Source organism: Camelus dromedarius, chromosome 11, assembly GCF_036321535.1.
Source record: "Camelus dromedarius isolate mCamDro1 chromosome 11, mCamDro1.pat, whole genome shotgun sequence".
Classification (NCBI taxonomy): domain Eukaryota; kingdom Metazoa; phylum Chordata; class Mammalia; order Artiodactyla; family Camelidae; genus Camelus; species Camelus dromedarius.
Window position 1 is genome coordinate 24,105,173 of NC_087446.1, and position 27,789 is coordinate 24,132,961.

Consider the following 27,789-nt stretch of genomic DNA (forward strand, 5'->3'; position numbering starts at 1 on the left):
AAGCAGCACTCATACCCCATGGCTTCTACCTCAACTCAGATCTTTCATCGTTTCCTTTCCTTTTGACTACTTTGGTTCAAGGGTTATTTTATCACCTTGAAAGCACATTATATCATCCGGAAAACAGGTACCATGCTGATTCCACTTCTGCTGAAATATGCTGTATTGCAGTTACTCTGTAGCCCTTCAACAAGACATGATGCTGTGAAGTCACCTTTCCTCTCGCTGTTTCAAACAAACCTTTGCAGCTACAGATCAAGACTTCTAAAGTTCACTTCCTAATTTGCAGCAGCTCATTGAATGTTTTCCAGGCTTCAGACATGCTGTTGTGAAGGAAAAGTGAAGCTTTTAATGTCTGAAAAGCAGCAGGGATTCACTTCTTTAATGGAAGAAATTCAAATTTGCGGTCCCAAGCTGGCAACGTGGGGTGTCACGTTTCCTACAATCTATTGGGAGGCCCGCAGGGGTAACAACCCGGCCACAAGTCGAAATGAGCACACCTGCTCCTCCTGTATGCTGCAGAGTTAAGAGTTCGTCTCCCCCTGTTCCATTTTCTTGCTGCAGATAATTTTCAGAAACTAACTTAGAAGGTACACTGCAGTTCAGTGTTTCTGCTTTGTTTTTCTTCTCGTTGGGAACCTCCTGATATTCCTGACCATTCACAGGTGAACCAAGTATCATTCCCATGCATTTAATAAGACTGTATCACATTTAAAAAGACAGACCAGAAATTAAATCGAAGCTTTCAAAAGCCTGCTACAGATACAGTTTCTTCTAACTCACCCCTGTCTCATCTTTCACCTCTCATCTGAGCCAACAGGGGATAATAAAGCAGCAGTAGCACAAACAGGATATTTAGAATCAGAAAACCAAGAACAGAAATAACTTGTCCAGCTGCTTTCTGTGTGATCCTATCTAAGCTTCCTAACTTTTCAAAGCTTCTATGCTCTTCCCTGTAAAATAAGACACAAATTTGGGTAGTGTAAGGAAAAGATGAAATTATGTCATCTATTTAATGAGCCACTCAGCAAACATTTATCACGGACCATTTCTCTCTATGGACCAGATTATTGTGTATAACACTAAATAAGACAAAATACTGATCCAAAGTAAAAAGCATTATATTAATCATAAGGCATTGTACTTTTTTCAGATGTTGCTGTTACAACCTGAGGTGGGAGTTCAGAACTAGCTAAGTAGTCAAGAAGCAGTATTGATAGTCTTACCATTTGTAATCATAGACAATAAACAAGTGCTGATGTAGGAACTATAATAGTATGAAACTTAGAGAAAATTGTACCTTTCTTATACTATGAGATTCTGCAAAAACTCTGATGCAAAAAATAATAATAATAATAAGCCCCACAAACAACATTATTTTTTTCTTGTTTCAATCCTGGAAGATACAAAGAAACAGTTGGTATGAGTCAAATTATTGTTTATAAGGGCAGGTAATGGTTACAGAATTGCATTGTTGCCTTATTTCTAATGCTGTATAAAATGCCCTAGATTTATCAAGTAAGTGGAAAGAAATATATCTTCAATCTTCAATTGTATCAAAGGAAACTAATGTAATTCCATCTTTTTTTCCTTCACAGTGAGGGTGTATAGCTCATAAAAATTAAGGCAAAATTATTAAACAGATGTTGGGCCTCTGCTAAGATTTGTAGGGAGATACTAGAATAAGTGAAAGCACAAATATTGTCAAAAAATACCTTCACTTACAAAATTAATTTTATTCCTGGTTTGTGGGTTTTATTATTTATATTCTGAAAACTGATGAAATAAGCAGGACATGTAAGACTCCCTAGGAAGAAATGAAAAATATTTCAGTCAATGAATTAACTGTAATTTTTCAAGTGTTTTTGCTACTACGCCTTCCTAATTAGTCTCATTATTTATATTTGTCAATGGTTTGTACATACTGCGAATCATATTAAGTATCAGAATTCAGTTATTTAAACATTGCCAGAAGTTAGTGAATAATGAAATCAAACAGAAGGACCATTCTTGAATAAACTGGTTTATATATCACCGAGGTTTCTTACCCATATCAACTTTTCTATGCTAAATTAACCGCCGTATTAGGGAAAACAACCTTTTCTTCTTGTTAGCTATTGTTGACGTGGGTGGTGGTGCAATTTTTTACTTTAAGCCTATCAAAGAGAGCAGTACAAAAAGCAAGTTTAGTGTTCCATAATCACCGGATGCATTTCAGCATCTAACAGAAGTCACTTTGGAACCATCAGCTCTTTTGGAGAGATTGCAGGGTTGTTTCCCTGTTTGATTTTCCTCTTATGATTTTAGAAAAAGTCCAAAGTGGTGGTGATATATGTCAAAGTAATTTCCATGGTGCCTGACAGCTAGTGAACATTTAGGAACTTACTTTAATGTGACCAAGTGAAATACAGTTAAGATGTTATGAAAAATGATGTTGATGGTGATGATGGTTTGCATGCCGAAAACTGAACTGATAATCGGATATCCAGGCCAAATTAAAAATAAATTGAAGTACATACTTTCACTTACAAATAACTTATACAATTGGTTTTTTAAATATAGATAATCAATTGTGGATAAATCTTGAGAAGCAAATCCTCATATACAGCAGCATAATGTGAAGGGGAAAGAGCATGGACACAGGGACCAAACTCCCAGGGTTCCATCCCTGGTTCTGCCACTTAGATTCCATAATTCTCGGCAAGTGACAGAGACTTCTCATGCCTCAGTTTCTTCATATGTAAAAGGAGGACAACGATAACACTTCCCACATGGAGTTGATTTGAGAATTAAATGACTTGATAACTGTAAAGTTCTTAAACTAAAGATATGCTTGTTCAGTAAGTAAATTCACATTTAGCACAAATAGTATGGATAAAACTAGTGCCGAGATTATGAGTCCTGTTGTAAAGCAGGCTTTTCAACTCGACATACTCGTTTTTCATTTGCTTTCATGACTTCTCTCAATTTCTTCCTTCTACAAGTTTGTAGGTAAACCTTATAGATTAGTAATAGAGGGATTTAAACGATAAATAATTACTACATAGCTAAATATTTCTTGCTTGATAATTATTCCAACATTGGTTTCTAGGAAGAGTAATTAATAAACTTATGCTTCTTTCTCTATCATAAACTATGTAATCAGCAGCTGATATACTGCATTTTTTTAATCAAGTAAGAACACTAAACTGTTATTCACTTCATTTTTTTAAAATGAAAGAATCATTAAAACTGTATTGTCTTTAACAAAATTTCCCCTTCTACACATGAGCGTTTACCAAACAGATATGTCCTCTTATACTTGGGGTAGCAAGGGGAACTGTGCAATCAGTCAGGCAGAATGGTCTCTATGTTGATGAGTTGATGCTTATAAACATGACTGTTTTCCAATATTCTTTTTTTATTGAAGTACAGACAGTTACAATGTGTCAGTTTCTGGTGTACAGCACAATGTCCTAATCATGCATATACATACATATATTTGTTTTCATATTTTTTCATTATTGAAATATTGAATATAGTTCCCTGTGCTATACAGCAGAACCTTTTTAAAATCTATTTTTATATATAGTGGCTAACATTTGCAAATCTCAAACTCCCAAATTTATCCCTTTCCCTGGTAACCATAAGATTGTTAACTATGTTTGTGAGTCCATTTCTGTTTTGTAGACAAGTTCATAGTGTCTTTTTTTTTTTCTTGGATTCCACATATGAGTGATATCATATGGTATTTTTCTTTCTCTTTCTGGCTTACTTCACTTAGAATGATGATCTCTAGGTCCATTGATTTTGCTGCAAATGACATTACTTTATCTTTTTTATGGCTAAGTAGTATTCCATTGTATAAACTTCTTTATCCAGTCATCTGTCGATGGACATTTAGGTTGTTCCATATCTTGGCTGTTGTATATATGCTGCTATGAACATTGGGGTGCATGTATCTTTTCGAATTAGAGCTCCCTCCAGATATAAACCTAGGAGTGGGATTGCTGGATCATACTTTTAGTTTTTTGAGGAATCTCCATATTATTTTCCATAATGGCTGCACCAAACTACACTCCTACCAGCAGTGTAGCAGGGTTCCCTTTTCTCCACACCTTCTCCAGCATAGTCTTACTTCCTTCAGTGCTATTATCACTCCCTTTTTGAAGTCATGATCCAGTAGACTATTGAGGTCTATTAAATTAATCGTTCTTTCAGGGGACTTCTCTTGTTCTTTTAATTAGGAGTAGTTCCTCTGCTTCTTCATTATACTTGTATCTCTCTGGCACCATGGATTATGGAGTATCAGTTATCTACTGTGGTCTTGAAGGGTTGTTTTTTTTGGTTTTTTGTTTCAAGAGGATGCATTCCTGTGTAGACTGAGCACCTCTAATAATTTTGTCACAAGGTCTGTTTTTAGTATGGATGGTTGCCACATCCTTCTTCCGTGAGTGTAGGCTGTTATTCCTTTGATTAGGGGTGTGGCCAGTGTTGTGGTGACCAGAGCCTGCCCTGGTTGTTGAGCCACCTTTTTGTCCTGACGGGTTGGGTCTGTTCCCTTCTTGTTGGAAGGGAGGCTTCCAGACCCGTGTCTGAGTTGTGGTGACTGGTAGGCGAGGTTGGAACACTTTAAGTGCTCTTTGTTGACTCTGCCCTTGTCCCACTTTAGCCACAGGAATGTCAGTGCTCTGCTCTGGTGTCCCCCAGGTTCTCTGCCCTCAGGGCTACCAGTGTAGTTCTGCAGACTTTTGGGTCCCACACCTGGATCATGGCGCCGTCGGGTCAGCACGGTCCCCAGGGCCTGGTCCACGTGTGGTAGACAGGTCGGCTGGAGACAGCCGCACCAGCCCTTGGCCCCGCTGTGTGCCAGAACTCTGCTCCTTGCTCGTTTGCCTTAGAGGTGCAGGTCCACAAAGGCACCCACAATGCAAATCAGTCCCCTCTGCCTGGGGCTGTAAACGAATCTCAGTCTGGTCTATGAAGTTGCGGAGCCCCTGGGTACAGATTCAGGTTTCAACCCCACCTCCACCTGGAAGCCCCCTGTCTCTTCTTCCAAGAATGTGCCAGCAATGGTGCCACGGTCCTGCAGAGACAGAGGCTATGCCAGCCACATTGTGCCTCTGCCTTCAATGCACACCAGCAGTGTTGCTTTCTTTCTTTCTTTTCTTTTTATGGGGGACCCAGGCTATTCTCTTCTGTATACACTCCCAGCCATGGGGCACAGCACAATCCAGTCCCCTAAGGCTGCCTCTGCACAGTTGGCCCCAGTCCTCCACCCGGCTTTTTAAATATGGCATCATGAATACCTTATTCTTAGCTCTTAGGTCTTAAGTCAGGATTTGCAGGAATCACACCTGATAGTTTCTCCCAGGCTTCTTCAGCTTCCCCATGTGTACATGTTATAAGAACTATTAAGAATTCAGCCATAGTTATGTGCTAATTACTGTTAAAAGTATTTCACATACATTAAATCATGGTCATCTTTGCAAAAACCTTTAAAAATATCTATTTCAATTTTACTGATGAGAAAATTGGGACAAAGAACAAGTAACCTGTTCAAAATCATTGACAAAATGGTGGACCTCACATTTTCATCCGAGCAGTTCAACTTCAGAGCCGTGCTTTTAACCATTAGACTTTACTCTGTCTCCCACATTTTGTGCACTGGACAAAAAATAGAAATAAAAGTAAAGAAACAAAAAGAAAGGGAGAAAGTGGGAGGGTAGAAACAGGAAAGTAGAGAGAGCTAGAGAGGAAAATGGAGTGAGTAGGGACAGTAAGTTTTGTGAATTTCTCTGAATTTTTTTTTATTTCTTCATTTTTATGAAATGAAGGGCAATGGTGTTAAAACACAATGTTCACCAAGCCAAATAAAGCTAACAACAACAACAACAACAACAACAACAACAACAACAACAACAACAACGCAATCAGCAATACCCAAGCTTTTGAAGTGGATGCACCAAAGTATCTTTGGGAGTTGGCATGGGGGCACTTGGTGGAAGGCAGATGTATACAGTTACCCTTCCTAACATCATGATGATAGGGGCATTTAACCTATTAGTCAGTGCATTTTATTTTTTAATACAAAATAGTAAATCAGTCTTGGAAAAAAGTAGGTAAACATACTTACATGATAATTTATTTCAGTATCTTTTTACATATCATATTACTGATCCCTAAGATATTATGCCATCTTTTAACAGCCTAATTTTATTAAAGACTTGATATACACTTTATTGTATTATCAATAAATACTAAAGTCCATAAAAGTGTTTTCCTTATGTGAGTAAAGCAGTGAAATAGGTATGACATGAAATACTTGAGACAGTGTAGTTCATAAGCATTTAAACAATTTTTTTTTGGTTTTTTAGAAACATATTTATTACAAGTGTTTTTAAACACTTTATTACATGCATTACAGAATGAGTATTACTTATAAGCTTCTATAGAAAGGAAAGTGGTTCCTTGGCAATTGGCTGCCCTTTTAATGTCTTTTCTGTCTTTAACTTGTAGGCTTTAACGATTTCTTAAGTCTTGACCCATGCCAAGATAGTTCAGATTTCTTCTAATCATTTATCCTTGTTCTTACAAAGAACTCTATTATATGAAAGAATATATTATCATTTCAAAATACACTGAATGTATTTCATACCAAAAAAATTTTAAGAAAACATTGCCTTTTTCCTTTTTCCTTATTTTTATGGTATTTGATTTAAAAACTATACAATAATTTTAAAATAAAGTGACCAGTTATCTAGTTCAGTCCCCTGATTTTTTTTGAAATAAGGAAACTGAGTTCCAAATAGATTAGATTATTTACCATTGCAAACGAAGGGTTTGACTGATAGCTATCTTTTTACAGTCATACCTGCTTAACCTTTCTACTCTAAATCCATGATTTGAGAAGAAATGATGAATACATTTTTCATGATGAAATATTAAACTATATCATTGTCTCTTAGTTAAAATTGAAGCATGCTTTCGAATAAGATGAAAATAATTTGAATGAATCAAAGTTTTCTCAGCAGTCTTGGGAACAGCTCAGAGAAGTTAATCTTAAAATATCTCAAGGCAGGTACTGCTGTGTTGTAGTGAGCACTGTTCTATATACCATGGAACAGTATTATGGAGTATTTTTCATTGAAATATATAACTAGAAGGGAAGTGATTTCTATTACTAAGTACAAATAAACACATTATTTAATTTGATATTTTGAGACACGGTGGTTTTCCTTTAATTTTTAAAAAGCCCTTATGTTTGTGAAAATAAAACAATAATAAGTCATTAATTTAAAAAGTTTCATGAGAAAAACATTTTATATATTCTATTGTGGAATTTAAACTTTTGAGAAAAGACCCAAAATAAAGTTCCCAAACAGTATCTCCTGTGTCTATATCTGGGCATTCTAGAAAGTATTTAAAGAAAGATTATGATGATAGTCTTTTACTGCCGGCTCTGTAGGATACATACTTTATATTGGAGTCATACAAAAATACCAAGAAAAGATTCATAACAAATCAGAAGTAAATGTGAAAATTGTACCTAGTACTAAAATCACGAGATTATAAAGAGATTACTCAAACATAACACTTAGGGAAGATCTCTCGTCAAAATGAGCTATCGCTGAACTGTAACATTTAAATCAACCAAAATTATTGAGTAAAACTATAATTGTACTTACAGGTAAAAAAGTCTCCAAGAATACTTTCAGAAGTATACGATGTTTATATTTGGGATGAAAATACTGTTTTTCTAGGTAAAAATCTAAAAATGGAACTAGGTTGCATTATAACTTTATTGGTAGACACTAATAAAAATATATGACCAGAAAAGTCAACATTGATAGCAAAGACATTAGGAGACAGAATGATTTTGTAGAGTTTGGTTTGAAACATATCATAATCCACATAGAAAATTATAATAAAATGTTTGGCTAGTGAGGATGTCAGTTTGCTTTAAATGTTCAGTAATTGTTCAGTGACTTGCTGAACAAGTAGACAGTGATTCTGTTATGTAGAAAGTAATCACAGTAAAAGTGAAACAACCTGCTTATCTTTTATCAGCTAAATAGTACTATGTCTACAATCTACATGTGGTAAAGTGTCTTGCCTCATAAAGATAATTTAATTTTCTTTACAACAGAAGCTAAATGGACATACAAAGTTAAGTTGAATTTTTTTTCTTTCTCAGAGACCAAAATTCATCAAGCACTAAGTTGGCTTTCTAAAACTTTTTTGAGTAGATATGGTTCAAGTAACTGGAAAGACTACAAAGTGCTTGGTTATTACATAAGTATTTTAAATGGCTGTCTTTTTCTCTTAAGGAGAGAACTGTTGCAAGAGAGACATTTTTGTGAAGTCACTGTAAGAAGAAAGTCCAAGACTTAGGGTAATTTATCTGGGAAATGTCAATGATAATGAAAACCCCAGTTGGGCTGCATATGAGTTCTTTAGGGAATTTTCAAAGTGTATGTTTCAGGAACTTAGTACTTGTGAATTGAAAACATAAAAGCTGAAAGATTAAAATATGTAATACCCAACTGGCAAGAGGATCAGATAATTGTAGTGAGTGGTCTAAATGATCTCAGAATGCTGTCAGTACAGCTTCATTCAGAGAGGAATATAATTTTTCAGAAAGTTCCAGCTTAACAACATATAGGACAGTCCCTTAATGTGAGATGTGTCCCAGTTAGCGTGGAGTACAGGTAGTACTCACTGAATGAATGAACAGAGAAATACTAGAAGATGAGTAATACTGCGATTATTAATGCTCATTTCTTCCTAAGTGTTTTTCCTTTGTGTTTTTCTCACTGTTAGAGACATCTCGTCTCTCATCATGCTATTAATGCGCCATGTTAGCCTCTTTATCACAAAAATGTTTGAGATTTGGATAATTTCACATTTCAGACCTAGCCACTATGTTTATTACCGTACACTAAGTCACAATCCAGTCTTTATAGTTATTTTGAAAGCTCTGATAAATAGAATAATGGTTTATCTTCTCGTATTGAATCGGCAGGTGGGCGTGTTATACTCGGTATATGTTATGAATGATGCCACCTATACTTTCACATTCAACAATAATGTTGGAACCAAGCTAGTTAATTCATGAGAGTTGAGTTAAGATAATCACGACTAAACTGTTTTTCAATATAATAGAAGGAAGATGTTCTGCAGGCAGCTGTAGTCTAGTTTTCAGGTATTTCCACTTAAAATCATCTTCTGACTCCCATTTTCCTCCATTGTAAGATATATCCTGACATTTTGTTTTTTACCGAGTGTTAACACTACTCTTGATTCTAGTAATAGAACACTGATTTTCCTTTACACACAGTATTCTTGATAACATCTTCTCCAGGACTATATATCTGAATGGCACTGCCAAATAGATCACTTTTTCTAGCCAGGGTGTGGACAGATTCTCTCTCTTGGAAACATGAACTTTGAGCCAAATGTAGATTCAGGATCAACCACTTTGTTTCAATGAGATTATCCAGTAGTTCCCTCTACCAAGATCTAAAGAACCATTCTAATTCCTATCCTCGCCTCCTCTCTAAAGCCTAATTCCTCAGCTTTATCTTTTATCTTGTGACATAACCTGTTTCCTTCTAATAAATTCCGTTTTTTGCTCAGTTTAGACAGAGTGATATTTCTCTCATTGAAAGGAGAGTAAGTTAACTCGCATCTCGAATGCATTCATTTATTACCACCCCATTCACTATTCTTTCATTAAGTCACTCATTCATCTAATAAATATATGCTAAGCAGCAAATGTCTGAAATGCAATTGGAAAAACGCGCTTCCTCCCTTAAGGAAATTGACATCCGATAAGACAGACCAGCAGTGGGCAAACCATTTGTAAAGCACCAGATAGTAAATGTTTCAGGCTTCCCCCTGCTGCAACTACTCTGTAGGTATAATACAAAGCAGTAACAGATAACACGTAAATGAATAGAAGTGTATCTGTTACAGCTAAAGCCTTAAAAACATTGAAATGTGTATTTCGTAACATTTTTATAGATCTGGAGGTAATAATTTCCTTTTGATTTTTTTCCCAACTATTTAAAAAAGTTTAAAACCATTTTTGCTTGTGAGACAGTGAAATAAGCAGTAGAACAGATTTTGCTGATCCCTGAGACAGAAAAGACGATGTTTACCTGTAAGAAATATAATTAAGTAGCTAAAAGTTGGGTAAGGAGGGCTGTCTTAGCAGTAAATACAAGGTAGCACACAATTGTAGAAGTATGGCCTGAACTTGGTGTTTGAGGGAAGAAAAGATTGGGGAAGCCTGTTTGGAGAAATTGCTTTAAGTTGTACTTTAGGAGTAGAGCAGGAATTAGCTAACAAAAGAGGAGATGACAGAGCTTTCAAATCAGAGGGAACAGCGATTATAAATGCCCCTGGGGAAGACAGAGAATTGCAACCTTAATGTCTGGGCACATGTCCTGGAGAGTGTGAGGGAAATAGTTGGAAGAAGAACTGAGAAGTAAAGCTGGAGTCTCAAGAATAGCCCGGGTGCTTAGTTATCTCTTAGGTGTATTCAACGTGTGCTTACTGCACCAGCAAAAAGAGGCCAGTCCAGAGTAAAAGGGTAGAGAAATACTACCATTGAAAGAAAGCTATTAAAATTAGTCATTATGAAAATAAAATGAATATTGTTATATTTCCTAAGACATAATGTTTTCATTTTATAGGCTATCTATTGTTGATTCTTACAGGAAAGAATGTAAGAAATTTTTGGTACCTATAAAATTTTAATTTAAACCAACTGGTAACTTAAGTTGAAATCCACAACACTTAACCTAAGAACAATGGGGAGCCACTGAACGCCTGTAAGCGGGGGAAATACATGATCTGATCTTAAACCACTCTGGTTTCCATGTGGAAAGACAGTAATTAGTGGGGAAATTAGGTGAAGAGGGCCAAGGATGTGACTTAAGGGGTCCTTGCTATCACTTTCCTTTAGAGAGACGATAATGGCCTAAAATAAAGGAGTGAAATAGAAATGGACTCATCTCGAGTACAATTAAATGAGTAGATGAGCAAGCCGCCAGTGATTTGCTGGATATGGAAAATAATCGTGAAAGTTGAGTGTAGGATGATTCCAGGGCTTCTGATTGGAACACATTCTATGGACTTCACTACATAGGGAACACGGGAGAAAGAAAGCAGGTTTTGGAGGGAAAAGAATTTGATTTAACATATTGAGTCTAGTTTGCTTTTAGACTTTCAGATCTAAAAGATAACAGGTAAGTCATTGGCTATACCAGAAAAGAAATCGGACTAAATTTGCTGTGTGACACAGACTTTTGGAAATTTATTATAACTTACCAAACACATATTATGTCTCAAGCATAATATGTGTGCATCTTAAATCTTAACAAAACCAACAGGGTCTAATACTGTTACTACTACTACTATTGTTGTTGCTGTATTATTAGTGCGAAACTAAAGGTCATATAGGTTATTTAACTTGCCAAAACTTTTTGGTCACTAAAAGTGAAACAAAATATATTGGATTGCTAAGTACTACATTAATGTGTAAATTGTACAGGACATTCTCATCTCCCCTTTCAGCCCACTAATATGATTTATAAAGCAGTGATAGCCATCATTATTAGAGATGTGATGCACGTAAATGTTCCCCATCCCCTTTTCTCTCTAGACAATTTAGAGTGATCCATGCCATTAGGGAACCGGCAGCTTTCTTGTTAGATGTGCTTCACAGAGTGGATGATGTGATGAAGTGGAGAACTACACACCTCAATTTGGACTAATGTATAAAGGAGCTATTGGAACTAAAAATAAAATGTGCAAGTCCGTCTTCATCAGGAGGAAAACAGCAATTTGAAAAATTGTGGGGATCATAAGTTCCCAATACATCAGGGTTTCTCCACTTTGACATTATTAAGAATATTTTAGATCAGGTAATTCTTTGTGGTGGAGGACCCTCCCATGCACTGCAGAATGTTTAGCAGCATCCCTGGACTCTACTCACTGGATGTCAGTAGTGCCACTTCAGTTACGATGATCAAAAATGTCTCCAAACATTGCCAGGTGTCCCCTGCGGGGATGAAACTGTTCCTGGCTGAGAACCATTACTTAATATAAAATGTTCTAAATCATAAAAATAATGCCCGTAATGTACCTACTTACATTTTTTGGCCTCATTTATTTATAAGCATCCTTACTCAACCAGATGATAAGGACCTTTGTAATATTTATAGGACATATTTTGTAGGTAACTAGGATGGAGTTAGTAAATATAAGATATACCAACTATATCAGGCTCAATTAAGATACTGGGAATTTTGCCATTTGCTTTTGATTGAATACAATTACTCTTGAGAACTTTTTTCTTTCTGTATAAAAATTAACCTTCAGGTAGGTAAGGTTAGAGGTGAATGTCTAAGAAATGAAGGAACAACAGAAATAAAAGAAAAACGAATGTTTAAAAGAATTACTGTGTAAGAAAAACGATTGGAAGTTGGAGAAAGTAATTCTCAAAAGCACTTCTTCCAAGAAACAATCATCCCAGAGCTCATTTCAGAGGAAACTTAAGTCATATATGATGGAATAGACAATTTTTGTATCACACAGATTGATTATTCTGCTCTGGATCAGACAGGAAAATAAGGCAATCTTGTTGAGCAGAAGATTACTTGCAGTAAATGGCAGTAAAGTTTTACTAAGATAACAGAAATTAACATGAGAAACAATTTTAATTCATTAATATAAAAACTCCGCAAAAATGATTTACCACTAAACATTCAAATTCCGGTTAAACTGTTACTTTGAGATAAAAGAGAGCAGTTGGAATGATAATAATCATACTTTTTAGCAGACTGAAATAGAATTAAAGCTGATAGTACAGTTTTAAATTCTCAAATGAAAATCTCTGCATTTCAAGGAATTAAAATGCAGTGGATATAGGGCATAATTGTGTTGAATTACTTATTAAAGGCATATTAATTTCCAACGTGCTTTCACTTGTGCCCCAAATATTTTCCCCTGGTGGTTTTGGAGCAACGCAAACGAGTTTTTACCTGCACATGATTTAATCTTTATTATTAAAATCCACTTGTAGGCTGCAGTGAATCCAGTTTTAGAATTAGAGACTGACGACATCCCGTGAACAAGGAATAAGCCAGGAATACTGATTACTACCTCACCTGCACTTTCGTAAGATATTCTATTACTTTTTAATTGTATCTTTGTGCATTATTTTGATTTCCCTATTTAAAAGATTGAATATCTGTATAGGAAAAGACAAGTTAGAATTAATAGGATTATATGCTCATGATTATGGCATTAGTACAGTTTTATATGTAGTCTTATATAACACTCACAGGTTACCTTGCAAGACTAGCAGGAAAAATTACTGCAGTTTTGCAGATGTAAAATGTCAGGCTTAGCTCTATTAAATGGTCATTTTGAGTTAGTAAAATTAGAAGTCTGAGACTAGAATCCAAAACAAGTAAGCAATTTCTTTAAAGTACACTGAAATTTATACTTATACAAATGTTAGTGTTTACTCTGACCTCAGCAAGCTTTACAAAGCCGGATTCAGGTAAGCCTCATGCTTTTATAAACCTGCCGTGTTTAAACCTTTCTCTCTCTACCTTCCAGCTTGCCTTTGCTTTCCATATGGAATATCTTCCCATTCCCCCCTGACCCTATGTGTCTTCCAGACACGTGTAAGTTTCAAGCTCACTGTAAAAAATTTTTGAGCAATAGCTTAGAAATATCTTCTCACCCAATTCCTAGAGCTTTTAGTCATCACATTTGATTTGCACCTAATTATATTGTATAGTATGTTATTTGCTGTCAGTTTAAGTATGTTTTTCTTAACTTTCTGAACTGTATTGTAATTTGTTTGAGAAAAGGATGCATATGTTCATAGTTCTTCTATTTCCCAAAGAGGGACTTGATGCATAACATATATATTTTTAGATGCTTAATTTTATACTGTGGTCTTTTGTTTTTCTGTATGGATAGTTTGATGGTAAAGTACTAGGTTCATCAGTTATTTATTGACATAAACTATCTTAAGCCTGGTGGACTGACCAATCCTTTAATCTACTCCTATTAAACTCTCATTTGGGTGACAGCTCTTACACACACACACACACACACACACACTCACTCACATTTATAAACATATATAGAAATCTCATGCCCCAAGCCCATGTCCTCAGGAACTTGTTTTCTCGGGTTGGCCATAAGATTCCAATTTTTTTTCTCTGAATAGGTTACCTTTCAAAGGAAACATTATACCTTGAGTATATTTATAAACCATGTGTATTCTTACAAAAGGCTTAAAAGAGATGATGATAATGGAAAGATTCTTGGATATTAGAGAAGGTAGATGCAGAAGTTAGTTCTGTCAGACAAGGCTTTGCTTACCACTGAACTATATACTACATTACTGTTCCAACTTTGATGCCTGGAACAAACTTTCTAGGTTAAACTGAAAAATTGGAATGTACATACACTTACCTTAAAACCCAACTAAAATAAAGTTCAGCACAATAATAATCATGTGCCTGTCTTATCTATGTACCCCAACAAACTAAGAAAATATAGCAGTCTTTTTAACTTTCAAAGCACAAGACTATACATGCTCATGAAAAATGCCCAAGCTGATTCCTGACTACTTAGATAATGATATATGATGCTTGGGATTTTACTGAGGATTTTACTCTGTCATTTTCCAAAAATGATCATCGTTATTATCACTAATAAAATAATATGTTCTTACTTATTAAGCTCTCTCAGGGAATATAATGTTATCTATAGGAAGAAGTAAACTAAATCCAATCTTAATATTACAAATAGCTTTCATAGTAAAATGATATGCACATATTACTTGGTCATAAACACATATGGATTTCTTCTCAAAAATTGTGTTGACTTTCTCTCTAATATACGATCATTCATTAACCATAGGGTGTTCTACGAATAGTAAATAAAAATACACATAAAAGTACACATTTCAAATTTTGTATGAATTATAACTTTTCTTTTTGGATTGCTACAGTAATATATATATTCACAGTAGGACATGAAAGTGAAATTTAAGCTATAACTTGGAAGGTGAATACTATAACTTGGAAGGTGAATACTACTGAGCCAAGTCAAGGTCAGGGAAGAGTGTTTCAAGCAGAGAACCACATGGGTGAAGACTGGAGGTAAGACAGAATGAAGCACTTGATGGTTGGATGGGTGGTAGGAAGTGATGCCAGGTAGGAATGATGAGATAAGTAGGACCAATTTTTCTAGGTGTCATCAATCACTTGATAGTAGAGTTTACCATCATTTTGTTGCAATGGGAAAACAGATTGGAATAAGGCAAGTTGTGAGGCAGAGTGACAAGGTAAGAGGACATTGCACTGAAATATAACAAAAAAATTATTTTTTGTTTTATATGTGGCCTAAAGGAGCATGAAGACTCAGTGACAAAGCCTAGGTTTTTCATTTGGGCACCAGGAAGGACAGCATATTATTTACTGTGATAGAACAGGACGAACAGGGTTCTATCAGCAGTGTTGCAGGGGCAGGGGTTAGAAATAGAATGGGTCTTGGGATTGTTGAGTGTGAATGACCTCTGAAAAAAACAAATAATCGATGTTCAAAGGACAATAAGTACCATTTTCCATTAAAAGAAACAAGGGCTCCTTGAAGAAATGGCTGATTCTAGCACTAAAACACATCATCTGTGTAGTGCCAGAAAATAAGTTAAAGCTGGAAAAAAAAAAAAAAGCATTGGTGTACATAAAAGTAACACAGCCACCAATTTAAAAATGCTCTCAATGGCCAAAACTGGGATAGTTTTAGCAACAAAATAAGCCCAGTAGTACCAGATTATCATTCAAAATATAAAATAAATAGATTTGAATACACATTTATATAAATGAATTATTGCTTAAATAAATGAATGGGGATTAAGAAGAATCCCAAATGGTAATGTATACACATACTCTCCTTTTTAACAGAGACCCCAGAAATAGACCCTTATAAATATAGTCAATTAGTAAAGGAGGAAAATCAATACAATGGATAAAAGACAATTTTTCAACAAATGATTCTGAAACACTAGACATCCACATGCAAAAATAATGAACTTAGATGCAGACCTTACACCCTTCAGAAGAATTAAGTCAAAATGAATCATGGACCTAAATGTGAACTGTAAAACGTTTAGAAGGTAACAGGGAAAAATCTAGATAACCTTGGATTTGGCAATGAATTTTTAGATACAACACTGAAGACATGATATATAAAATAATCATTAATAAGCCAGACTTCATTAAAATGAAAAACTTCTGCTCTTTGCAAGACATTATCAACAGAATGAGAAGACAAGCCTCAGACAGGTTGAGAATATTTACAAAAGACTTATCTGATAAAGGACTGTTATACAAACTATATAAAGAACCCTTAAAACTCAACAATAAGAAAACAAATAACTGAGTTAAAAAATAGGCAAGAGACCTGACAGACACTTCACCAAAGATCTACAGCTGACAAGTAAGCATACGAAAATGTGCCCCCACAAAAACCTGCACATGGATGTTTATAGCAACTTTATTCATAACTGCCCGAATTTGGAAGCAACCAAAATGTCCTTCAATAGATGAATGAATAAAATTAACTGTGGTACATCCAGGTAAGGGAATATTACTTAGTGCTAAAAAGAAACAAGCTATAACATCATGAAGAGACACAGAGGAACCTTAAATACATATTACTAAGTGAAAGACGCCAATCTATAAAGACTCTACATTGTACGAGTCCAACTATGTGACATTCTGGAAAAGGCAAAACTAGAGACAGTGAAAGGATCTGTGGTTGTCAGGGGTGAAGGGGGAGGAAATGATGAACAGGCAGAGCACAGCAGATTTTTAGGACAGTGAAACTGTTTGATACTCTGTATCTGTGACACTCTGTGTAGAAGATACCTACAATCATACATTCCCCAAACCCATAGAATGTACACCAAGAGTGAATCTTCGTGTAAACTATGAACTTTCAGTGATAACTATGGGTCAATATAGGTTCGTCAATTGTAACAAACGTACCCCTTGATCATGGGGGAGGCTGTATCTGTTTGGGTGCAGGGCATATATGGAAAGTCTCTGTGTCTTCTGGTCAATTTAAAACTTTTCTAAAACAGTGTTTTAAAAACTCTAATACAGTCTGTAATTTAGTTAATAATGATGTTCCAGTGTATGATAATTCCTAGTTTTGGCAAATGTACTAAGGAAAGGTGAGAAGTTAGTATTAGGGAAGATGGATAAAAGAGCGTATGTGAGTTCCATGTACTGAATCCAACTTTTCTATAAATCTAAAATGATTACAGAATTAAAAGTTTCACTTAAAAAAAATCAATTAATTCCATGTGTTTGAAAGTCAGACAGACGAGATTGGTTATGCAAGGAGCTGTCCTACTTGGCCTGGAGATCACTGATCATACTCAGATACATTCTTGAAAGGTAAGTAAGATCTCAGGGACTAGAGCGTGTCTTTTGGGGCCCAAATCTTAGCTCTGTGATTTAATTTGGTTATTTAACCTCTCTTTTCTTAGTTCCTCACCTGCAAAATGGAAATACTGTAAATCTAACTGAAGAATTAATTGAGATCAGTTAAGAATAGTGCCCAGTGCAGATTACATGTCTAGTAAATGTTAGCTATTGTTATCTTACTGTTATTGAATCTTTAAAAATGTTGTTTCTTCTGTGCTTGACATCCATATAACCAAATAACCCTTTCTCCAGTTGTATCAGTGCAATTACAGGCATGTTTTCCTGTAGTTTTAATGCCTGATGAAGTCCTCATTTGGTAGCCACATCATGAATACTATAGCAAAGCCATAAAATTAGGAATATCGTATTTTCACAGGACCCCTGGCTAGGCCCACTCTATCTGGAGAGAACTGTGGCTCCAACGCACTGCACTGGCTTCTCCTTTTTGAGTCAATTGAGTGCCAGACGCCCTCTGTCTTAGTTCAGAGCAGATGAGGAGCCCAAGATGATAGATTTAACTGTCTGATCCCTCCTGTTTGATGATTTTTTTGATTCCTGTAAATAATTATGGCCTTTCTTCCCTGATAAATTATTCACTGTGGATACAAACTGCATAAAATTATTCCTGGTTTTTATAGTTTTCGTCCATCCAAACTTCAAAAAACCTTCTATCAACAGCTCACCTGCTATTTACACAGAATTGTGGTGTTACACCCCATCTTGAATTCATGCCATGTGACCTAAGATAGAACAGGGCCTACGCTGATACGGTCATGGTTTTAAAATGGGCAAGTGCCTACAAGTTGTGATACTTAGAAATTCTGGGATAAGCCTGACCTGGAGCCAGTCTATGTTGGATTTTGTAACTTGACAGCTGTTATTTGAGTGCAGTGAATTTTTCATTTCAGGGCTTCTCAACTATAAAACATATGAATATAGGCATGTGTTTACATTTGTGTAAACATCATAAATAACTGAAAATAAATATTTAAACATTTAAATTTTAAGTTCTCTATAAAACTGTGGGTGATAATGTTTTTATAATGACCTCATTACAATGATGTTTCAGCACATTTCGTGACTGTTGGGTTAGTTTTCTATCGCTACATAACAAATTACCTCAAATAGTGCTTAAAACAACACCTATTTATTATCTTGCTGTTTACAGGGGTCAGGAATCTGGGCTTCTCAAATGATTGCAAGGCTGCCAGGAAGATGTTAGCTAGCATTGCAGTCTCACCTGAAGCTCGGGGTCCTCTTTAAGTTCATTCAAGTTACTGGCAGAATTGCATTTTTAGGACTGAGACTCGCAGCTTCTAGACGGTGTTCTTTTCATTGGTGGTTCAAAACGTGTCTGTGGCTTCTTCCAGGCCAGCAGGTGAGTGTGCCTGCTGCTCCAACTTTCTTCTTTCAGGGACTGTTTTAAAGGGCTCAGCTAACCAGATCCTGTGTACCCCAAACTGCCCTGAGACTGGAACCTTTACGGTGGGGCCACCAGGCCAACTGCTCAGTACTTGCTGAGGGCCCATGACCCTGAGCAAGAACTTGCACTTGTACGTAACTGCCCCTCATAAACTTCACTTCACCTTCCAAGATAAAATTAAGAATTTCGAGCTGGAAACAGCAGAGATTTAAACCAAGTGCAGGGCCCTTCTGAGAGCAAGAGCTTATGCCTTGTTTTGTCTGTCTGTGTTTGCTTATTAAACTAAAAGGTTAGAATGATAATACCTACTTTGTAGGGTTGGTAATTTTTTTTGTCAGCCTCCCAAGGCAAAAGAAATAAAAGCAAAAATAACTATATTCAATAGCTTGTAATAACTGAAAACGAATATGAAAAAGAACGTATATATGTATGACTAAATCACTATGCTGTACACCAGAAGCTAACACAACATTGTAAATCAACTATACGTCAATAAAAGATGAAAAAAAGATAATTAAACAAATCATAACTTTTCTTGGTCCCATCATAGAGCCAAGATAATAAGGTATAACTAGGTAAACTGGATACCAAAGAGGACTAGCCCCTCCAAAAAGACACTGGTCAGGCACCTATTTGGCCTTCGGCACAGGGTGGGAGGGAAAAGTGGCAGACGTAAACATTTGTAAAAAGGAAACAACTGAAATTTTAACACACTTTAAAAATTATATGTGAGATATCAAGAGAATTTAGAATCCCCAGAAACCCCAGACATAAGTCACCTGCACTTCCTCACCAGCTTTCTAACCCAGGTCCACACTGGGTGCTTATGAGGGAGACTGGGCTCAGGACAGGGGACCCTGCAGAAGCAGCTGCAGGAGGAGAGGCATGAAATCCTGACTCTTCTCTCATAGAAAGCAAACTCCTTCCTCTACAGCAGTGGAGGAAGAATGCCCCTAGCCCACATTTTGTACTTTTGTAGTGACAAAAGCACAGCTGCTGGGGGAGGGGCAGGAAATTCACTCTTGCACAAGATTCGTCATCCTTACACGCCAAGGGAGATGCACGGGCAGCAGAGAAAACCCCACCCTGAAGCTGGGGTTCACAGAGCTCACCTAAGGCTGCGACGAGAGTGTGAGAACTGAGAAGCCTCTCTGCCCCTGCCAGGAGGTTTGCACCAAAAAACAACAGCAGGCAACTGTTGAGGTAACAGCAGGAGCACAGAGACCCTTTCTACGTTGTAAACGTGGGCCTGGCCGGAGCTGGGAGGCAGGGGAAAGTGCCGAGAAGAGCCCTCCAAGACTCCAGGCTTCACACTCAGCGGGAGAGAGCAGAGCCCTCCATGCAAGGAGCCAGAATCATCTTCAGTGTTATTTAGGCCATGACAGAAGGCTGCCAGGAGATGGCACCAAACCTCAACCAGGCCCTGGATGGGCCAAGGTTTTGTAGCTGGACTCCTGGATCACCCATCTTGCTAGATGTGCAGCCTGGCTCTAGTCGTTTCATTAATCTTGTCATATTGCAATCCTGTATTTAACGTTAATGTCTTTTCCTTAATCACCACTTGCCATTATAACACTGAAATACCATTTTTTTTCCTTCTGTTTCCAAAACCCTGTATTCTGAAAGTGGTCTACTACTTGAGAGGTGTTCCGTATGTATGACTGCTTGGGAGGAAGGGAACACACAGACACGTACTCACACACACGTGCACACATACCACATTAGGATTAAATAACACATGTGCACACATACTACTTTAAGGTTACACAAATATCCTGGTTCAATTTGTCAAGAATGAAAACTTCCTGAAGTACAGTGGCACACAAGAAAGGAGAGCACAAGGCATGTTTGGGTGTAATTTCTCACAATCCTCAGGGGCCCGAATGGAACATGAAACTATCACTGACAACACACACATGGTAGTATTTTCTCAGTCTGGAAAATTCAGTTCTTGCTGTATCACGGATTGCCCAGGGGGGATGGCTGCCAGGGACAGCCAATGTAAAAGTGTTTTTCTCTTTGCAGAAGCTGTTGACTTTTAGCCTGCACTGATGGTCTTTGCCTTATTGGTTATCACACTGGAGACTGTAAAATGGTGGGTTGCTACTTCTAGGTTTATGCCTTTTATTTTCCTCTCATTTTACTTTGGTTCCAAGAGAAAAAAACAGAACTATGTAACATTAGCCCACTAGTTTAGCCTGATATCAGATCAGTTTTGAAGTCATTAGGAGAGGAAAAAGAAGTATTTGAGTTGAAGGATATATTAAAAAAAAAAAAAAAAACACCTTTTTCCATTGTTTTTGATGAGTTTTCAAGCAGGTAAGAGTTTATCCTTTCTTGTTTTCATTTTGTTGGTAATTTAGTGTCTTAAAGTAAACCTAGACAGACATATGCTTTACTTATTACATTTCTTATCTTGACCTATTTGATTTCGCCCTTACTTGACCTTACAATCTTTTTCTACAGTTCTCTCTTGTGATAAACACAGTATGGATGCACATGCCCTTTCTTATTTCTCAAGCACATGCAAACTCTTCTCAGCACTTTGAGGAACATTGTCATATGTCTTGTTTCTTTTTTTCTTTCATTTCTTGTGTCCTCTCCATAGAAAACCCTTCCTTGACCATTCAATGTAAATTAGTTGCCATCTGCCCTATATTACAGGACCCTTCTTAAAATTTATCACAGCACTGGTGCTATCTGGTGGTCTTTTGGTGGTGCTATATGTTGGTCTTTTCTGTCTTCCTCCAGGAGAATGTTAAGTTTCAGGAGTGTGGGCATCTTGGCTATCTGTTCCTTGCTATATCCTGCCACCAAGAATAGGATTGAAAATAATATTTTTAAATAAAAAATACCTCAGTTTATGTACTTGTTAAAATTTCATCTTTCTACCTTCTTTAGTAAATATAAAACATGGATTTAAAGTTGCTTTAAATATATAGTGGCCGAGAAGTCTTGCTTCCAGTAGAGGCAATGGTAATTTGATTTAACTCCTGCACTGAGATGGATTAAGAAAGTGTGTGAGTTGTGTGGTGTGTATAATATTATGTTGGGATGCTAACAAGGCAATTATAGGGCCAAATGCCAAAGGAAAAGAAATAAAACATACCAATTTGAACCTGGTATTTCACTCTATTTTTCCTTTAGGGGGATCTACAGATTTGGAAAGGTGATTGAGAGGCCAAGAAATTGATGAGAAGAGGTTTTGAAAGATTTACAGGAATAAAAATTAAAATTGGGTCCAAGGCTTGCCAAGGGCATTGGTAAATCATGCAGGCTTCTGATTAAGACCTTGCTGGTCTACACCCATCAAGTAAGGGTGAAATGCACTTGCAAGGATGGAAATGCAGCTTCTAATTTCAATCCCTGACGGTAATAAGGTCATTCTAGTTTGCTGATGACCCTAGCTGCCTGCACAAGCAAATGCAAATATGCTCCAGAGGAAATAAAATCCTGCTAGGCCTTCAATCCTCTTTACATATTTGTATATTGAACCAAGCAGACAATCAAGAATGACCAGACAAATGGGGAAAAAAAAAATACAATGTGGCAGAAAAGCAAGAGAACCAGAGAAATAACCAACATCAGTAAACAGAAACTACAACAAACCCCTGCCACATGGTTTTAGGAAGCAATGCATACATTGAATACTGAATAATCATCTCACCTTCACGAGTACAAAACTAAACTCTTCATTTTCACCCCAAACCTGTTCTACCATAGCCTTCTCTATCTCTGTCAATGGCAGCCCCACCCCCTAGTTCCAGTGCCCAACCCAAGACATCACTGTCATCTTTGGTGTCTGTCTTTTCATCACACCTTATTTGTCATGGTAAAGAAATCTTCACGCTTCTTTAAAAATACAGGTAAATATAGGCTCTCATCATTTCTCATCACATTCACAGCTGCCAGCTTGCCACCCTGTTCTTCCTGAATTGCTTGCACCTCTGCTTGTTGTCTCAACAGAACAGTCAAGATGACCCTGTGAAAGCACACATCCAACCAGATTCTCCTCTGTTCAAAACTCTGCAGTATTTCATCCTTCTACTCAGAGTAAAAGACGAAATCCTTAAAATGGCTTTCACTGTTCTAAACCTTTCTAAATCTGTGTCGAGGCCTTAGAACAAGTTTTATATCTGTACCATAATATATATATATATATCTCACCCAAATTTTTACTGTGTAATGTGCCATAGGATGCCAACTTTATTCATTTTCGTATAATGTACATGTTTACCTTGAGCCAAGAAATATTATTGGCACTGCAAAAACTGCAATGAAAACTATTTATTGGAAGCTTGTATTAATCTTTTTTTTAAACTCATAATTTTGGGACCCGAATTAGGGTTTAGTCTTCAAAGATTATGTTAATGGGCATCAACTGCTGTTGTAAACAAGCAACGCTTTAAAAAAAAAATCTTGATCTAATACAAATTTATTTTTACCTAAGTTCATCTTATTCCTTTTATCGTTTTTCCTTTCATAGGATGTTTTCTGATTAAAGTAACCTCTCATTGGGCTTAACCTATTTTAATCTACTGATAATCTGAAGATAAACAAACTTGGATATACAGTATTGTTAGCCTTAATTTTTGTTGTTTTTGCTTTTGTGTAATGATTAAAGCAATCTCCCTCTGGACTTCAGTTGTCTCTTTCACTGATCTATTTCAATCTAGTGATAGTTGAAAGATAAATAAGCTTGGACATAAATACATTTTGATGTAAAGAACTGCATGGGCAGAGATGCTAGAAACTAGACAACAGCCCTAATTACCACATAGATGTTTCTTTTGTCCATAAAGTTAAGTTTAGAGCTACATTTAAATTAAAGATTGTTAAATTTTGAAAGTTGAATTTTTACTTGAATGTAGTTTCCACTGGCCTTTAAGGTATCTATTTCAATTTTTTTTCTTTTCCTTATCTACCTAAATGCAAATTATAACTATGCTTTAACAATAATTTATTTTCTTGGACTCAATCAAATTAGATTATGTAATTGAACTGAAATCAGAATAATGAAATAGAAGTTAAGACAATGATATACACCCATTTTATATAAGCTTTTTTTAGCAAGATGACTAATACATTGATAAATCTAACAACCTTCATTACTGTCACCATGACCTGGACCCTCCTAGTCCACATCCTGACTCAGGATCTCAGACGTCACCCAGAGTGGAACGTGTGACATGTTAGTGGAAAAATGAAAACCACATTTGATATTCAGTTCTGGGGAGGAAACTGCTTTGCCAAAAACAATTTGCTTTGTAATTTTTCATTTCGGTTATCTGCAGCAGGATAGCTAAAATGTGTTTTCTTCTCTTTTGTTCTGATTTGGTAAGGAAGCACAGATCAGTCTACACAGCTACCTGAACACAGCTGCCAAGACTATTCCTTAAAAAGAGGATTAAACTACACAACAGAGTGCAAGCACATTTCCTGTCCTGGTCAAAATTCTGTCTACCTTGGGATAGGAAAACACTCCCCTCACACTCTGCTTTCCCAAATTCTTTTAAAAAGAAGGCAAATCATATCTTTAAATATCATGCTTTATAAGACAAAATATTTGAAATCTACCTTGATAGGAATGCTAGTTTTTACACAAATGTTTTAAGACAAACATCTTACTATACACATCACTGCTTCTACCTGTGTACTTCGCTTAATAATTACTTTTGTTTACATGCCTACAAAAGGGTCTAACTTAATTCTACAGTTTATAATAATATAAAATTTCAACTTATTAAAAAATAAGGGAAAAGAAAACCTAGAAACATTTGAACAAATAGATTGTTTCATATATAGCCTTTCTTTTGCACAATAAGGTAGTATAGCAATGTTTTATATGGAAGATTTGTATTTTTACAATAACATTTACTAAAATTCTAGATCTCTATGTACTTAAAAGGCTTTGGATACTCAATTTAGAGAGCTGTTGGTACAAATTGCTTTAGGCTAGATTCAAAAAAGTTCAGGAATCTGTCAATAGTATCTTTCATTTGTAAATCTTTTTCTTAAAAAGCACATGAAAAACTCGGACTTTATATACCCATATTCTTACTTAGTTCATTCAACAAATCTTGAGTACTGACTTTGTACAGGGCAAACCTCTTCAGTAATGACACACCAATAAAAAAGAAAGACACTTCCTGGCTGCGGGTGACTAAAGATAGTGGGTGTAATTAAATGGAAAGTGTCCATTGCTGTGGAAATGTATTGACTTTCCTCTGTACATTGGACTTTTTCTCAGTGGTTAAATCGATCTTTTAAAACTGTTTGAAAGCAAACATAGGATTTCTTTTCCTGAAGAATCCTCTTTTTTCATTATGCAGACAAAAAGTAAAATACAGTTTACAATTCACAGAGCTCTTTATTCCCTTTCTCCTTTCTTGATGACACAATCTATTTCAAATAAGTCAGGGCAGAATACATACACCATCTTCACAACCTGTGAACTAATCTATAAGTCAGATATGTGTAAAATAGTTCTTATTTTTTGTATTGGCTTGTGATATTGACATAACTCCCCAAAGACAGTGCCAGGTAAACCTTAGATCGTTGAACCATCTTTCTTTTGCAGCATATATCATTCACATACTGGCAGTGATTTGAATAGCTAGCTTGACAAGAATGGAAAAATCACATCCTTACCCTATGACTCATTTTTTATACTTACTTTGATTGGAATTTTCCTGAGGGCTAAAAGCATGCCTTATTTATCACTTTAAAATAAAATTTATATGGAACCACAAAAACCCAATCCTCACGAAAAAGAACAAAGCTGGAGGCATAAGCCTCTCAGACTTCAGGCAATACTACAAAGCTACAGTAATCAAAACAGCGTAGCATTGACACAAAAATAGACACATAGATCAATGGGACAGAATAGAGTCCAGAAATAAATCTACACACCTATGGTCAACTAATCTACAATAAAGGAGGCAAGAACATACGATGGAGAAGAGACAGTCTCTTCAGCAAGTGGTGTTGGGAAAGCCAGACAGCTACATATTAATCAATTAAGTTAGTACACTCCCTCACACTATATAAAAAAATAAACTCAAAATGGTGTAAAGACTTAAATATAAGACATGATACAATAAAACTCCTAGAAGAGAACATAGGTAAAACATTCTTATACATAAATCATAGCAATTTTTTTTTTAATGTCAGCCTCCCAAGGCAAAAGAAATAAAAGCAAAAATAAACAAATGGGACCTAGTCAAACTTAAAAGGTTTTGCACAGCAAAGGAAACCATCAACAAAATGAAAAGACAACCTATGGAATGGGTAAAAAATATTTACAAATAATGTGACCAACAAGGGGTTAATATCCAAAATATATAAACAGCTTATACAACTCAATATCAAAAACACAAACAACCCAATGATAAAATGGACAGAAGGCCTAAACAGACATTTCTCCAAAGAAGACATACAGATGTCCAATAGGCACATGAAAACACCACTAATTATTAGAGAAATGCAAATCAAAACCACAGTGAGATATTACCTCATACCGGTCAGAATGCGCATTATCAAAAAGTCTACAAATTGCAGAGAAAAGGGAACCCTCCTACACTGTTGGTGGGGATGTAAATTGGTGCAGCCACTATAGAGAATGGTATGGAGGTTCCTTAAAAAACTAAAAATTGAGTTACCGTATGACTCAGCAATTTCACTTGTGGGCATATATCCAGAAAAGACAAAAACTCTAATTTGAAAAGACACATGAACCTCAATATTTATAGCAGCACTGTTTACAATAGCCAAGACATAGAAACAAAAGTGCCCATCAACAGATGACTGGTTTAAGAAGATGTGGCATATATGTATATTTGTATTATGCAATATATAATATATAATAGAATATTACTCAGCCATAATAGAGAATCAAATAGTGCCATTTGCAGTAACATGGATGGACTTAGAATTATCATTCTAAGTGAAGTCAGATTGAGAAAGACAAATACTATATGATATTACTTATATATGGAATCTATATATGGAATCTAAAAAATAATATAAATGACTCTTACAAACAAAGCAGAAAAATACTCAGACAGAAAACAAACTTATGATTAACAAAAGGGAAAGGGAGGGTGGGAGGGACAAATTAGGAGTATGAGATTAACAGCTACAAACTACTATACATAAAATAGATAAGCAACAAGGTCCTACAGTATGGCACAGGGAACTATATCCAATATCTTATAACAACACAATGGAAAATAATCTAAAAATAAAAAATATATATGTATCACTTTGCTGAAACTGACACAATATTATAAATCAACTATACTTTAATACATAAAATAAAATAAATAAGAGACCCTAACAAAAAGGAAATACAATAGTAGTTAAGCAATTCACATGTGCTCAATTATTTGTTGTTGACTATGTAACCAAATCTTTGGGAGATGAAAACAGGGTTATGCCTTCAGGGGAATTCCTTCACTAAGATATCTGAAGAGTTGCCAGTCCACAAATATGAAAACCAAAGCACAAGCATCTGATACTCAGTGTAAGTATTAATTCCTCCAGAAACTATTCCCTGACCTCTCTCTCCCACTGGCCACTGTGCTCACGCTCTCTCCTGCCCTTAGCCTATACCTCTTGTCTATTCTCCCACAATATTCTACTATGTCACTAAACACATGGTTTATAATTGTGAGCTGTAGCCCCACAGAGACAATGAACTCTTTGAGGGCAGGGAGTGTGTTTTATTCTTCTTTGTAGACCTATTACCTAGTATTTAATAGTTGAGTTAATTAATTCATATATATCTATGCTATAGAACATTGCTTGTATGAATTGAATGGATGAGTGAATGAGATGGTCATTACATTGGCTAGG

The 27,789-nt window shown here is 36.0% G+C and overlaps 1 long non-coding RNA gene across 1 annotated transcript in view; it reads right to left on the bottom strand.

Annotated features, from left to right (window-relative positions):
• LOC135322468 (uncharacterized) overlaps window positions 1-27,789 on the bottom strand; it is a 140,954-nt gene that overhangs the window by 40,837 nt on the left and 72,328 nt on the right. The window lies entirely within an intron of this gene.